This window comes from Macaca nemestrina, chromosome X (assembly GCF_043159975.1).
Source record: "Macaca nemestrina isolate mMacNem1 chromosome X, mMacNem.hap1, whole genome shotgun sequence".
NCBI lineage: Eukaryota > Metazoa > Chordata > Mammalia > Primates > Cercopithecidae > Macaca > Macaca nemestrina.
In genome coordinates this window covers 82,321,108-82,338,106 of record NC_092145.1, presented here as the reverse complement: position 1 = coordinate 82,338,106, position 16,999 = coordinate 82,321,108, and the positions used below count along the sequence as shown (strand labels likewise).

General features: G+C 44.4%; 1 protein-coding gene across 4 annotated transcripts in view; it reads right to left on the bottom strand.

Annotated features, from left to right (window-relative positions):
- LOC105464741 (histone deacetylase 8) overlaps positions 1-16,999 on the bottom strand; it is a 275,966-nt gene that overhangs the window by 49,079 nt on the left and 209,888 nt on the right. The gene's annotated exons all lie outside the window — the stretch shown is intronic.

Sequence of the window (16,999 nt, the reverse complement as noted above, 5' to 3'; positions counted from 1 at the left end):
TGCTCTTCCAAATCACACCATGCTTTCTCTTCCCTTAGGATCTTTGCCATTGCTCTTTCCTGGGGCCTGCAAAGGCCCTCCCCCAGTCCCTGCTGCCTGTGAAAAACCTCCCCATCCTTCCAGGCGCAGCTCAAATGTCACCTCCTTCACAACGCTGTCCCTCCTTCTCCACCAACCCCAAGAGCATTCTGTTGATACTTCTTTCAGGGCCCTTAAATACACAGCGCTTGCCTGCACATCACATGCAGATCATTGTGCTGGTTGCAGAGGGACTGTAAAGATGGATGAGACCTCCTCTGGGGTCCTCTAGGTGCTCACAGGCATATTCTGCATTGGGTAGAGATTTTTCAACATTGACCCAATCTCCCCACACTGGACTGTCAGCTCCCTGAAGGCAGGCAGCACCTGTGTCCTATTCATCTCCTTGGTCCTCACAGACCATGGCAACTGCCTGTTGGTTTTGGTTGCCTTGAATTCCCTGGCCCAGGAATGGCAAAGAAGTCTAGTTTCTCTATTTTAATTTTTCTTTCTCTATAGTAGAGTTTATTTGTTTTTTAATTCAGGGAATCAAAATAAATATTTGTGGATTCTATTTCTAGCTTGGTAGATGACTCCTTGTGACCATTGGGAAGTCACAATATCTGATTCAGCTTCTCTGGTAGGGCCGACTTGGGGAAAAATACTCCACGACAAAGGGAATCATTCAATCGGGATAAGTCTTTGAATGGGAAATATGCAAAACTACTATTTCTGTTTAGTTTTTAACAGAAATAGTATTTGTGCACACTCTCCAGAGGGAGAGCATATGGTCCTTAACGTTATGTGCTTTCAACAGTGATATTGTTAGGTGGTAAGTAAACCAGGGAAATTCAAATTCCATCAAAACAAAATGGTACAGAGGGCATGAAAAAAGGATCTTCATATGCGTCATGATTTTGATGCCATTCAAAGAGCTTCTTAAAAATAATCCAGAGTTATTGCCATTGTCACCAAATTATCCTTGTTAAGAGTCTGGATGTACATCTGGCACCGTGGGAGATGTTGTGGAACAATCTCTAGGGATTCTAACAGTGTCTTTGTAGAATCCATGGAAGTAATTTGATGGGGAGATGGTTTTGCACATCCATGACACAAAACTCTACACATTTAATTAAAAGAAAAATGCCCAAGACTGTGCCAATGCTTATAATGCCCTTTGTGTGTGTATATGTGTGTGTGTGGACTGATCTAGAAAGAAAGAGGGGCTTAGGTCCTTCCTGTTGGAGTTATTACTCTCTGATACCTGAAGCCCTGAGTTCCAGAGATAGAAAAGGTTTTCAGTAGAGATTGGCTTTACCAAACCCATATGTGGAACAGACAAGAGGGATTACCTGGGGGACACATCCAGAACCAGTACCCCCTTTCCCCTGTATCATGGTTGAAGAAACTTGAGAGGCTTGTATTTTTAGCCTAGGAGGGCCCCTTGGTCCAAGTTTGAGGACCTTGTGGGCTTGGCTGTGGAAGAGAAAGCTTTAAACAGGTGTGACACTCTCTCCTTAGGCGGCCTCTTCTCCAGAGTGTGTCAAGTGGTACACTCATTTCATGGGTATGGAAAGACAGGCTTAGATAGTGCAACAGAAGAAAGGCACCTGCAATGAAGAAGCTCCTCTTGGAGACCTGAAGCCCTAGCATCAACGTGCTATAAAAATCAGGGGCAGGGTACCTAGCTGAGGTATAGGAGGAGGGAATGTTCTGCCTCCAGGTGCGAAGATGACACTGCTGATTCTCTGTCAGTGAGACATGTCATGAGCTGCTTGATTAGGGTTGAGTGTTTGGAACAACATGTCCTCACTTATGTGTGCCTATTATGCACTTACCTTCACTCTCCTACTTTAGCTCCCTCTTTGACCAAGAGCACACGGTTGCAAGATGGTCAGCTGGGACCAGGACTGGCTGCTATGTGACAGAACTCAGTTCTACTGGGATTAAGCCTCTTGTCCTGGTTTCATTAGCACCTGGCTTTAACTAACTGATCCACACGGTAGGCACAGTCATACATAACCCATTCTTTGCTGAAGCAGACTGGCTGCAGGTAATAGCAAAGTCTGGGTTCCTCAAGTTCTCCCCACCTTTGCCAATCAAATGTTATACCCAGGTCCTGCTTATTTGCACTATTCTTAGGTTAGGGGACTCAGATGGTTTAAGAAAGTCCTCGTGTTGTGAGCCAGTTCTACATGGCAGCTGGCTGGCCTGCAAAGGTAGAAACTTATGTCATGTTCTCTTTGCATACCCTGTAGTGTCCAACTCAAGTCATCACAGGTTTCCCTTAAATGTATGTTGAATTAAATTAACTCACCAAGGGTTTAGCTAGCCATATAGCTAATTGTGTGAAATAATTGAAAGAATCAATTCATAGCATTAATATTTTTTCTAGACTCTTGAGGTAGCATGATGAAGTGGAAAGAGCACTGGCTTTAGAGTTGGGGGAGCTAGATTTTGGTGCCTGAATTTAGCTTGTGTGCCTCAGGTAAGCTTCTTTTTTTTAAAAAAAAAATTTAAAGGTTAATAGCTTTTGGGGGTACAAGTAGTTTTTGGTTACATGGATGAATTATATAGTGGTGAATTCTGACATTTTAGTGTACCTGTCATCAGGTAAGCTTTTAAATCTCTGTTTCATTTCCACCTGACGATGACATTTGCTGACCTAGTTGGGTTGTTAGGAGTCAATGAGATAATATCTATAAAAGGGCCTAGCACAGGGTCCAGCACATAGTAGGACTTTAATAAATGTGAATTCCCTTCTCCTGGGGCAAGAGGCCCTTGCCTAGCCAAGACTCATCCACACCCTGAAGGATGTCAGGTGAAGCGCTTAGGGCTGAGATGTAGAAAGACGAGTCTGTTCTTCCTGCCAGACCAAGCCCAGCAGCCTCAGTGTCCCTCCCTGCTTGCTTAAGCCAGTAGCTTAGCCTGGGAGAAACTGACTAGCCTGTGGAGAAACTGACTTCTCTCATAGTTTCCTGTCCTACGGTCCTGCCACTTGTTACTTACTGGCGAGGTGGAAAGGAAATATGATCACGTAAGGCAAAAGAGATGTTGGGGTGGAGGGATTTGGCTAGAACTAGAAATAGCTTGAGGCCCCACCCTGAAACTGCCCTCCAGCCCCGAAGAGGAAAGGAAATGGGCAAGCAGCAATCCCATTCCCAGACAGGTGGAGCAGGGGATGAAAGAGGCCTGCTGACCTTCAAGGGAAAATGCTGGCTTTGATCTCAGTGAAGGAAAGACGGAGGTGCTAACTCCTCTCCACCCTTTCCCCTTTCCCCCTCAGCACATCTTTTGCTTTCTGGGCTTCAGTTTATGCACTTTTGAGGGAGAACATGGTACTGAAAAGGGGGCAAATGGAAAATATGAGATGGGGCAGAGGGATGCAAGTGAAAGGTAGTGGCTATTCTAGGGTAGTTGGTCCCTTCTCAACTCTAGAGTCAATGAAGAAAGAAACGTAAATAGCTCAACTTGAGTTCAGATCAGCCCAAGCTTGAGTTCAGTTCAGCCCACCTCAGTGCTCTTTTCTTGCTCATGTCTCTTCAGGTCTTGCTCACACAGTGAAAGCGGCATACAATTAGATAGTTGGTCAAAAAGATATTCAGAAGAAGCCCCAATGTTGCTGTTATTCCTCCATAATCATGTTTGGTTAGAGGAAACCAAGCAACAAACCTGAATCCACCATTCCTTTTATCCTTGCCTCAACATTTAGTAAGTATCTACTATGTGCCCAACTAAGTTAGTCATTGGGGTACAAAGACAATAGGACATGTTTCATAGGAGAGATTATTATAGAGCAGTGTGATGAGTGGTATAATATTAACAATACTACACGTATTACAAGCTTATTATGTGTCAGGCACCTAAAGTGTCTAAGCATTTTAATAGATTGACTCACTTAATTCTCACAACCAACCCATACAGTAACTACTATTATTGTTTCCATTTGAAGCTGAGGATCTAAAGCACAGGACAGTAGGATAACTTGACAGAAGTCATGCAGCTGGTATGTGTGGAGCGGAGATTTGAACTCAGGTCATTCCAAAGATCAGCACTAGCCATGGTAGCCTATATACTACCCAGAAAAAGTGACTGTGGAGCAGAGTCTGCAAAGGGGGTATAGAGGATGGGAGGGAGGCAGAGAGTATGAAACATAAGGGGCACATTTAAGGTATTGAAGTGAATTAGATATGACTAGCGGGCACGGGACAAGGAGAAGAAGGACACAAGGCTGGGGAGGCAGGCATGCATTTCATCATGGGCCCTGCTAAGGCATTTGGCATTATTTCTGACTAGAAGGTCCGTGAAGGCAGGACATTGTTTTGTTCCCTGCTGCATTGCCAGTTCCCAAAACAGTGTGTGCACCTAGTAGGTGGTAGATATTTGTGGGATAAGTGAGTGGAAGCTTGTGGGAGATACTGCAAGCAAGTTTTTTTTTTTTTTTTTTTTTTTTTTAAGATGGAGTCTCACTCTGTCGCCCAGGTTGGAGTGCGGTGCTGTGATCTCGACTCACTGCAGCTTCCACCTCCAGGGTTCATGCGATTCTCCTGCCTCAGCCTCCCGAGTAGCTGGAACTACAGGAGCACACCACCATGCCCAGCTAATTTTTGTATTTTTAGTAGAGATGGGGTTTCACCATGTTGGCCAGGATGGTCTTGAACTCCTGACCTCAGGTGATCTGCCTGCCTTGGCCTCCCAGAGTGCTGGGATTAGAGGCATGAGCCACCAGGCCCAGCCTTCTGCAAGCTTTCAAAAGAGGGAATGAAGAGATCAGCTGTGCATTTTAGAGGGCTCACTGGCTACAGCGTGGAGAAGGTATTGGAATTTGAGGAGAGGAATGCAAGTAGGGACACCAGTTAGAAGGCTGCTGCTGTAGCCCTGTGGAATGGTAATAGGGCTTGAACCAGGAGAGGGTGGAAGGAATAGAAAGACAGAAAAACTTCAAAGATAGCATCAATAGGGTTAAACAGTAAATTGTATGTGGGGAATAAGGAAGAGGGGAATGGCAAGGATTTCTGGCTGTGTGGGAGAAGCATGAACAGGATGAAGGATACAAGCAGAGGAGAAGGTTTGGTGGTAGGGTGTATGTGTGTGAGAGGGGAGTCCAGTCAGGAGCATGTTGAGGGTCAGGATGCTGATGACAGAGTGGTCTCCTAGTTTAGGAGAGAGGTTGGGCCTACGATACAATACATGTCATAGATTTAGGAGTTACCAGCAACAAAAAATCAAGGAATTGGACAAGATTGCCATGGTTGCTGGGGGTGGGGGGAGCTTACTACAGAGTAAGAAGAGGGGAGAGGCAAGGACAGAATCATGGGGAACAGCAATACTTCAGAGGTGGGTACAGGGAGTGGAAACAGTTCTGGCGACAATTTGAAATCTTGCTGAGAGGGTAAAAAAGAGGAAGGCTGAAAGGTGTCTTCTGATTTGTCCATTGGAAAGAGAACCTTGCTGCAGCAAAGTCAGTGGAGGGTGGGCAGAGGCCTGATGGGAGTGAGGAGGCAGAGATAAGAGTGATGACGGGAATACAGTAGTCCCCCACTTATTCTCGTGGGATAGATTCTAAGACTCCCAGCGGATGCCTAAAACCACAGATAGTACCGAGCCTGATTGCTGTCAATCAGAACAGGTTTCTGTTTTCTTCCACCCACAGATTTAATGCCTTTTCCTTCTTAACTAGGCGTTTATCCTTTACTGTGGCTGTAACTTTTGCAGTTTGAGGCGTGAAAGCAAACCTAACACAAATTTTTCTTTTCTTTCTTTCTTTTTTCTTTTCCTTTTTTTTTTTTTTTTTTTGAGATAGAGTCTTGCTCTTTCGCCCAGGCTGGAGTTCAGTGACACGATCTCGGATCACTGCAACCTCCACCACCCAGGTTCAGGTGATTCTCCTGCCTCAGCCTCCTGAGTAGCTGGGATTACAGGCGCGCACCATCACGTCCGGCTAATTTTTTTGTATTTTTAGTAGAGACAGGGTTTCACCATGTTGGCCAGGCTGGTCTCGGCTGGTCTCCAACTCCTGACCTTAAGTGATCCGCTCGCCTTAGCCTCCCAAATTGCTGCGATTATGGGTGCGAGCCACTGTGCCCAGCTCTTCAGGATTTCACAGAGAGATTTTTTTCTTATTGTAGATCTTAGTAACCTCAGCATATGATTTTTTTCCTTCCTTAAGTTGAGAACTTCCACCTTTTCACTAAAAGAAGTACTTTACGGTTTCTCTTTGGCATATCCGAACTGCCTGCATCACTACTCTTGTGCTTTGGGGCCATTATTAAGCAAAATAAGGGTAACTTGAACACAAGCACTGTGATACTGTGACAGTTGGTCTGATAATCAAGACAGCTACTAAGTGACTAATGGTGGGTAGCATAGATGGCATGGATACTCTGGACAAAGGGATGATTCACATCCTGGGTGGGAGGGAGCAGGACAGTGTGAGATTTTATCATGCTATTCAGAACAGCATGCAATTTAAAACTTGAGAATTGTTTATTTCTGGAATTTTCCATTTAATATTTTTGGACCACAGTTGACACAGCAGGTAACTGAAACTAAGAAAAGTGACAGGGTGGATAAGAAGGGGACTAGTGTATACCAGCAGTCCCCAACCTTTTTGGCATCAGGAACCGGTTTTGTGGAAGATTATTTTTCCACGGACCAGGGAGGTGGGGATGGTTTCAGGATGAAACTGTTCCACCTCAGATCATTAGGCATTAGTTAGATTTTCATAAGGAGTGCACAACCTAGATCCCTTGCACATGCAGTTCACAGTAGGGTTCACACTTCTATGAGAATCTAATGCTGCCCCTGATCTGACAGGAGGTGGAGCTCAGTTGGTAATGCTCACTTGTCTGCTGCTCACCTCTTGCTGTGCGGCCCAGTTCCTAACAGGCCACCAGCCCCGTGGCCCCAGGGGGGTTGGGGACCCCTGTTGTATACTGTTTTTTTTTTTTTTTAATCTTTTTTTCCAGGCGTTTGATACAGGGGTAGGGCTGGGGTAGGTGGGTATTTTAAAATGGGAGGATATTAAGTATGTTTACGGGCTGAGGGAAAAGAGTCTATAGGATGGGAGTCAGAGGCAGCATAATAGGTATTTTGAGTTAGTTATGTCTGTATTTCTGGCCCATTAGACGGAGATCCACAAGGGAAGAATATTTTTTTTTGTTTGTTTTTTTAATCTTTATATTATCCACAGCTCCTAACATAAGGCCTGGAAAATAATAGGCGCTCAATTCATGTTTGCTGAATGAATGAAACCAAATGATTGGGATTCTGAACAGATTCACATCCAATAGGGCGAATTAGGTTCTTGAAGGATGGGGTGATTCTAGACAGGCAGGAATGGAGTGTGTGTCGGGGGATAGAGGAGGCAAGAGAATGCAGGACAACTTTGGGGACCAGCAAGCGCTGTTAGTGGGCTAAAGTTGGAAAAAGAGAGCACAGGAAGCCTTGATTCCCATGTTAAGGAGACAGGACATGATGTGACAGGCAATGAGGCAGGGTCAGGACTGGAGCTGAGCCTTATGGGAACTGAGAGCAGCAAATGCAAGTGGAGGCACCTGCAATAGTACAAGGTGGGGGACAAAAAAGGCTTGAACCAGAGTGATTGCTGTGGGGATGGAGCAGATGGGAAAGAGATACTGTGATAGGGCCGAGCGTGGTGGCTCTCCCCTGTAATCCTAGCACTTTGGGAGGCTGAGGCAGGTGGATCCCATGAGGCCAGGAGCTTGAGACCAGCCTGACCAACATGGTGAAACTCCATCTCTACTAAAAATACAAAAATTAACTGGGCATGGTGGTGCATGCCTGTAGTTCCAGCTACTTGGGAGGCTGAGGCATGAGAATGCTTGAACCCAGGAGGCAGAAGTTACAGTGAGCCAAGATTGCACCACCGCACTTCAGCCAGGGCGACAGAGTGGAATCCTGTCTCAAAAAAATAAAAAAAAAAAAAAAAAAAAAAAAGGCTGGGCATGGTGGCTCACGCCTGTATTCCTATCACTTTAGGAAGCTGAGGCAGGTGGATCACGAGGTCAGGAGTTCGAGACCAGCCTGCCCAATATTGTGAAACCCCTTCTCTACTAAATATACAAAAATTAGCCAGGCGTGGTGCTGCATGTCTGTAATCCCAGCTCCTAGGGAGGCTGAGGCAGGAGAATCGCTTGAACCCAGGAGGCGGAGGTTGCAGTGAGCTGAGATTGCACCACTGCATTCCAATCTGGGTGACAGAGAGAGACTCCGTCTCCAAAAAAAAAAAAAAAAAAAAAAGCAAGAAAGCAAGCAAACTTCTGTCCAAATCCCTTTCTATAAAAATCCAAGTAGCTCTTGCATCCAAGTAGCTCTTGCATTTTTTATTGTTAACTCAAGGTCTACTTTTCCCTAAAAATTATACTTGCTTCTATCAGGGCAAGTCCAAGGTCAATGCCCAAGAGAGCTTGTAGACCCCTGAGGCTTTACTGTTTTTAGTTGGGGAAGTCATGCCTGTGACGGTAATGTGGGTTCTGGTCAGGAAGAGCATTTCTTGTCCTGAATCACCCTTTGAAAAGAACTCATCATAACCAGAATAACACGGCACCAGCACTTTGAACCATAACATGGTCTTGTACGATGCTTCTCAATCTCTCCTATATCACCAATTACTCCATCAAAGAACTTGGGCTCAACCATGATGGAAACAAAAAAGCCCTCTTTTTTCCCAGAAAAACATTTCTGTTTACAGGAAATTCAGTGATTACATATGTCATTTATGGTACATTTTAAGGACATAAAATTGCAGTGATATTATTCGGAGTAGATTTTATTGCCATGGCTTTACAACACAAACAAACAAAAATAATAACTCCATTAGTTGTTGAATTGAACTGGCAGGAAGCAGCACATCAAAAGTGCTTGTGAACAGGCAGGAGGATGGGGGACTGGGAGTGTCTAGAGCACAACCAAAAGGTCAGGGAGATAGGGGCTATTGAAGATAAGATGCAACATGTGGAGGTGAAGATGAGGATGGAAAAAAAGTGAATTCTTAGTTGCTGGAATAGAAACTTGGGGTTCTGTCTGGACTACATTTGTATCCTACCTGTGGTACTCATTTTACCTCTGAACACAGAGTTGGCACTTAAGAACTGCTTGGTGGTGAGGCTTATACACCAGTGCATGGTTGTGCCAAGAATTGTTTGAGTGAATGAAGAGGGCATGGAAATGGTTTTATTTTTCAGATATTTTAATGGTATTTAATTTATTGGTATAGAAAAGGTTTATTAAGCAAAATAATCAGGCAAACCTGGGAAATGTTATCTTACTGGAGCACTAATTATAATAATAATAATTATTATTTAGAGGGAAGATCTTACTCTGTCACCCAGGCTGGTGTGCAGTGATGCAATCATAGCTCACTGTAACTTGAGCACTAATTATATTTAAGCAAAGAATATGCTCAATATTAACATCTTATTTCATTAGCTAAAAGTACTTAGAGGCTTTCGTGAACACATATATATAGCCCTTTTGCATGTCATCTAATTAGTAAGGTTCTTATGTTAGTCAATCCACAGTAGTGTGCGTGTGCGTGTATATGTGTGCATGTGTGCTCATGCATGCATTGTGCTAAGCATCATTCTAGGCCCTGGGGGGCAAGCTGGGTACCAAAAAAAAAAAAAAAAGAATAAGGTCTGATGACTGCTCTCAAGGAGATGACAATCAAATAGAGAGGGAAGATATAATTATAGCAAAAGCAGAGAAATAAATCCAAGCTAAGGTATGTGGTATTAGTTAGTGTACAATAAAATGCCCTCACATGTGTGGGGCACTGGACAAATTAGGTGACTTGTCCAAGATCATAATCTTAACACTATGTAATACAGTTAACAGATGTGAACTTGAACCAATGACTTTGAACTTCCCATTTTATAGGATTCCACTACATCATGAAGCAATACGCATAGCAGTTAAAGACTGAGATTTCTGGAGTCATATGGGATGAGCCCTACATCTTTGCTCTACCATTGATGTAGTTTGGATGTGTGTCCTCTCCAAATTTCATGTTGAAATGTGATCCCCAATGTTGGAGGTGGGGCCTGGTGGGAGGTGTTTGGGTCATGGGTGCAGATCCTCATGAATGGCTTGGTGCTCTCCCCATGGTAATGAGTGCATTCTAGCTCTGAGAGTTCATGTCACATTTGTTGTTAAAAGAGTCAGGAAGCTCCCCCGTCTCTCTCTTGCTTCCTCTCTGGCCATGTGACATGCTGGCTCCCTTTGCCTTCCACCATGATTGGAAATTTCCTGAGGCCTCGCCAGAAGATGTTGGTGTCATGCTTGTACAGCCTGCAAAACTGTGAGCCAATTAAGTCTTTTTTCTTTATAGATTACCCAGCCTCAGGTATTCCTTTATAGCAATGCAGATGGACTAACACAACCATCTACTAGCTGTGTGGCCTTAGGCAAGTGACTTAACTGTTCTGTAATTTGGTATTCTTATTTGTAAAATGGGAATAATAACAGAACCTACCTTTTAGGACTGTTGTGAATTCTGAAGGCTTACCCTGTATCCCAAAATGCTGAAGCTAGAAAGAGTGGCAGAGAGATCAAGAAGAGAAGGATTCTAAGTGAAAATGACTAATAAGAAAGATGGAAAAGCAGAGGAGGGAATGAGAAATTTGAAGTGGTAGGAGAGAGAGGCACAGAGCTGACAGAAATGAGTAGAAGAGATGAAAATGAGAAGGGGCTTAGATTGGGAAGGGGAAGAAGGAGGTCTAGAGGAGGAGACAGGAAAGACAAGGGCAGGGTGGCAGGGGTCTCCCTGCAGGCCAGAATTTTCCTTCAGGGTATGGTTTCAAGGGTTTTAGGGAAGGGCCCTGGCCAAGACTAATACCTTGCCCCATCACTGCTGATCCTCAAATTTCCACGATTTGAGAGAATTCCTTCTTCATACTGTGTGCAGAGCCAACTCTGGTTATACCATATGTCTCTGTTAATCAAATGAATATTTTGGAAACAAGCCTACACACGAAGGTTTTTTACATCAAATTTTCCTTAAGCCAAGGGTGGGGATGGAAGAAGGAAGAGTATAGGGATATTGCTTTACCTGGCTTGTTGCTGGACAAGTACTAAGATGACTTTGAAAACTGCTTCTACTGGAGGATTAATAAGAATTGATCCTTACACTACTCCAAACAACTGCCCTCTCTCCATCCCTTTACTTCTGAACTTATTAAAATTTCTCTTTTCTTAAAAACCTTGACCTCCTCATTTCTCAGACACTTCAACTCACTGCAACCCACACCTCCAATGATTTTTTTTTTTTTTTTTTGAGATGGAGTCTAACTCTGTCACCCATGCTGGAGTGCAATGGAGCAATCTTGGCTCATTACAACCTCCGCCTCCCGGGTTCAAGTGATTCTCTTGCCTCAGTCTCCTGCATAGCTGGGATTACAGGCGTGCATCACCACACACAGCTAAATGTTTTGTGTTTTTAGCAGAGACGGGGTTTTACCATGTTGGCCAGGCTGGTCTTGAACTCCTGACCTCAGGTGATCCACCCACCTTGGCCTCCCAAAGTGCGGGATTACAGGCATGAGCCACCGTGCCCGGCCTTGAACTGTTTTTAGAAGAGAGATGGCAAAGAGATTTCAGCTTCTTGACAACTCGGATTGATCAGTAGTAGCTGCTTAGGGTACTGTGTTGAGAAACATTCTGAGGCTGTGCCTTGGTTCACAACAGGGAAGTGGGCCATGATCAATTTGTGATGTATCCATAGGGGTACATAGACCCCGGCAGGGTGGGGTCTGAGGGCACGTAGTCATATGTGCCCTACATTTGCTATTCCTGCTTTAGGACATCAAGAGTGACCTCCTAATTACCCAACTAAGGTCTTCTTTTCAGTTATCACTAATCCTATTTGATCTCTTTCCAGCATATGTCATCACACTATCTTCTCCCTCATAACAACTGCTCTCCCTGTTCCTTCTCAGTCTCCTTCCCTGGATCCTCTTCTTTCATCTGTCTCTGAAATGTAGGTGCCCTTGGGTTATATCCTCAGCCTCTCTTCTCTTTCTTTGCAGGAGTTCGCACCCTCTCTCAGTGTTGTAATCACGCCTACATGGAGATCCTACATCTCTGGGTCCTGTCAGTGTTTGTCATCAGCCTCTGACGTGCATTTATAATCATCTGCTGGACATTTCTACCTGGAAAATTTGAATTCTTGGTATTTTGCACAATGTGTTCTAAGTAGACCTAATTGTAAGTCCTTCCAAAGAGAATGCTCATCATCTTTCTTTTATGTTTACTCAGAAAGTCCCACCATACAATAAGCTCTTCAAGAAAGATTTGTACTTATGACCCTGAATGGGTTAGTGTGTTTGTGCTTCGTTTAGAGGCAATGGATTTTGTGCATTCAAAATACCTGAAGTAATACCACCCTGAACATGCCTGATTTCATCAAAATACCCAAAATAATGGGTGATGGGCCCAGTAAAAACCCAGACTTCACCACCATGCAATATACGCATATAAGAAGCCTGCACTTGTACCCTCTAAATATGTACAAAAAAAGACTTCCGAAATAATACGGTTTAGGAGATCTCTACCTCTGTGATATTCCCATTGTTTGATGAGCAATGATTTTTTTTTCTCACTACTTTTTAAACAAAGAAAAACATATCTAACTGTGTGCAAGAAGATAGAAAGAGACATAGAGCACTCCCAAGACTGGCATTATCTCTCAGGGGACAGCCCGATAGCAAGCGCTATGCTTTGGGTATTACAGGTTGAATATCCCTTTTCCGAAATACTTGGGTCCAGAAGTATTTTGTATTTTGAATTTTTTTTTCAGATTTTGGAATATTTGCATTATACGTACTAGTTGGGCATGCCTAATGCAAAAATCCGAAATCTAAAATGTTCCAGTGAGCAATTCCTTTGCATACCATGTTGGTGCTCAAAAAGTTCTGGATTTTGGAGCATTTTGGAGTTCACATTTTCAAATTTGGGATGCTCAACCTATATTTGAAAACACTCACTGGTTATCTGCTGGGGCAGGATTCAGTGTGGTAGGTGCTGGGGAGATGATGATGACACAGATACAATCTCTAGTCTTGAAGAGCTTACAGTCTAGTAGAGAATGCAGACAAGTACAGGAATAACTATGATGAGAAGAAAGTCAGAGGTAAGTCATTTCTCAAGGAAAATTCTGAAGTGGGAGTTCTTAATTCTGAGTGTGGGGGCTGAGTAATGAATAAGGCTTCATGGAGGAGATGGGAGGCAGTCGAACTGGCCTTGAAGGATGAGCAAGATTTAAGTAGGAAGGAAGAGAAGGTATGAAATGCACAAGAAATAGAATGAGGACGATGAAGACATACTGTAAACGAGTCATCGAAAATTAATTTATACAGAAAGAACAGAGTACTGGGTCAAAACCAGCACCAACACAGCTCTGTAAGCAACTTTCTTGTCTGCTTTGAATAATGCATGTTTCTTTTTGTGATGGACCACAATAGAATGATGGCCTTGGCAGAGAGGGGCAAAGCCAGGGATGGAATTGCTACTCCATCAGAGTAGGATTTATCTCTGATATATCCATCAGAGGGGTTACTTGGGGCAAATTGGAGTTGCACTTGCTCAGCACCTATTGATTCATTTATTCACTCATTCACATGATGTTGAATGTTTCTTGAGTACTCCTGTGTGCCAAGCTGTGGTCATGAAGAGATGCATGAGACTTGGCCCCTGCCCTCAAGGAGTGAATGGAGAGACAGCTATGCAAATGATCATTTGTAGTGCACTGTGGGAAGAACCATAATAGAGGTGCAGACAAGGAGCTCCTGCAGTCCAGAGGGAAGACAAAGCAAAATCCTAGTCAGCCTCTAACTGATTTCCCTGTCTCCCCTGCCTTCCTGAGCTTTCCATCAGAAATTCAGATCTGATCATGTCATTCCCTTGCTTAAAAACCGTGGTTGGCTCCCCACTGACTGCAGGACTGAGTCCAAACTTGAAAGCAGGACATACAAAGGCCTTCACAGTCTGGCTCAGCTGACTTCTCCAGCCTTATCGCACACCGTGGCCTGGGCTACAGCCCCTAAACTGTAGCCACATTGACCTGAAGTGTCTCTCCCCACTCCTCTTTATCTGGTCAATTCTTCTGTTTCCCTTGAGCCCTTGCTAAATGTTGCCTCTCTACTGTGCCGTTCCCAGCTCCCCCAGATGGAATAAGTTCCTCCTCTGTGTTCCCACAACTCACTGCCTCTTGATTCTATTACTTACACTTTCTAGTGTAACTGTTTTTGTGCTTGTCTCCTCCACTGGGCAGTGTTCTCCTCAAGGGTGGGAACTGGGCCTTATTCTTTTCTTTGTCCCTAAGATTTGGTATGGGCCTGGCACATAGTAGGTGCTCCATACATCTTTGCTGAGTGAATGAATGACTCTGACATGTGGCCAGTCAGGCCTGGTCATTGTCAGCAGCTGGCACTACTTAACATGAGAGATGCATACAAAATGAAGGGCAGCCAGAGTAGCTGAAAAACAGGCGGCTCTAGTGACATCATGACAAAAACAAACCAAAACTGGAGAAGGCTGAGACAACGCTTCCACTCACACTTTAACAAATGACTCTCACTTCTGAGCAGCCCCTTTTTGTCTGCTCTCCCATTCACTTTCCAAAACCCAGTCATTGAAATGATTCTAATTATTCATGGTCAGTGGCATATCCAGGAAACACTTAGTTTACAAGCAATTAAAATACACTAAAATAGATTTATGTAGGTTGAACCTGATCCTGCTGGTAAGAAGGGAGTAAATGACATAGATCTTGGAGGGGTATTTGCTCTGCAAGGTTGCTCTTTATCATTCTTTATCTACCTTACTAGTTTGGTGCTAACATGGCAAGCATCCAGAGGTATTTCTTAAGGCAAGGGTACTGTGAACATAGCAGGGAGCCCGTTCCACAGTTGTAGACTTGGTGCTTCCTGGCAGCCAGCTGTCCTGTAAAGGCGTGAGTGCCACCTCTGCCCAGGCCCACACGGTGCAGGGGAAAGGCTGGCTCAGAAGCAGGCAGCACGGAGTAGTAGGAAAGGTCCCCAGCACTGTGATCAGGGGCCTGGTTTCCACCAACACTTAATTCTTCAAGGCTCTGTCACCACATTGGTCAAATGGGGCACAAGTTTCCACCCCACCAACCTTAAAGGGTTGTATATGAGGATCACAGGAAGAAATTTTGTGAAAAGGTCTAGAGGCTAGATAAATGAAGGGGGTTTCATTTTCATTACAAAAACTCCAACTTATGACTGTTGGGCCCCTCCAAGGCTCTAGATGTGGCTAATGCTCACCAACAGATTAGCAAAGGCACACTTAGGCTTGTCCCCTAATAGTTTAAGAGTCTACACAAGGATGATTTATCACCTTGCCTCACTCAAACCAACAGCATTTTAATGTCCTTCTAATGAAGAGAGCAGTCGCAGCTCAACAAACACGCCATTCAGTTGACAACAGACATGGGCAGCAAATGCCTAGCCCAAGGAGTTCAGATGTCCTCAAAGATTTTGTGCCATCCTTTCCCACAGCAGGCTCTGCTTCCTTGAGTTTGACTCTAGGGAAAAAAAAGGCCTCCTTTTGCTGCTCCACAAAACCTAGAATAACATATAGCTAAGCCATTCAATGGGCCAGTGTGATTGGCACAAAATGTAGAATGAACAAAACGAAATGGCATATTTCAGCATAAGCTTTTGAGCTAAATTCAGAGGTACTGCAAAAAAGGCCAAAAGGCTGGCACAAAAGCGGGGCAGAGAAGCAAAGGTCATGGAAAACCAGTCAACCAGAGTGATGGTCCACCTTGAGGTCTGACCTTAAATTATTAAGGCCATGAGACACATTGATGGAAACTTGTTTCCTCTTTATCTGCAAAAGGATCCTGGGTTCCTTCACGCTCTGTCACACCTCCCTGCCTTTCCATTCACCATTCCCTTTGCAGAGAATGCCCAGCCCTCCCTTCTCAGGTTAGACCATTCCTACTCAGCTTTCAAGACTCAGCTCAAATGTAACCTCTTTGAAGTCTTTGCTGACTCCCCAAAGGCAGAGTTCCTCATTCCCTCCCCTGTGTTTCCACAAGGTCTTTTTTTTTTTTTTTTTTTTTTTTTTTTTTTTTTTTTTTTTTTTTAGACAGAGTCTCACTCTGTTGCCAGGCTGGAGTGCAGTGGCGCGATCTCAGCTCACTGCAACCTCCAACTCCCTGGCTCAAGAAATTCTTCTGCCTCAGCCTCCTGAGTAGCTGGGATTACAGGCACACACCACTACACCCAGCTAATTTTTGTATTTTTAGTAGAGACAGGGTTTCACCATTTTGGCCAGGATGGTCTCGATCTCCTGACCTTGTGATCTGCCTGCCTCGGCCTCCCAAAGTGCTGGGATTACAGGCATGAGCCACCACACCTGGCCATCCAAAAGGCCTTTTACAGCCCTCTGGCCCGCTCTGGCATCTTTGTTTACATGCTCTCCTTCCCCATTGGGCCGTGAGTGCAGCTCTTAGGAGCAAGAACTACACAGCACAAAGATGCTTTCTTAGCACAATGCAGGGCACAAAGATAGCCCTCACTCAAGGCTGGCTGAATAAATGAGCATTTGAGCAAACATGCACTGAACTCACTTGTTGGATCTGCACAGGACCCAGAGGAAAGTCTCGTTAGGCAACGATTTGATATGTTACACATGCTTCTTCAACACTGGTTTATCTGATTCGTGACGACCTTGGTGCTGGCAAGCTGCAAGAAGTCTGCTGGCAGAGGCAGCCTGACAATGTACCAGCGAGGCAAGGTGTAGGGTGACCTCGTCCAGGCTCTCAGCTTCGTTCTCAAAGCACGAAAACACGAGTTGGAAAAGTACTGCTCCCCGCCCCCACACCCCTCAACTCTCCTGTGCTTGCTTCTCAAGAAGTTTCCCAGCAGCACAGATAGCATCGTTTAGTACATTTGAAAACTGAAAATGCATCCATTACCAGAGAGGAATGCCT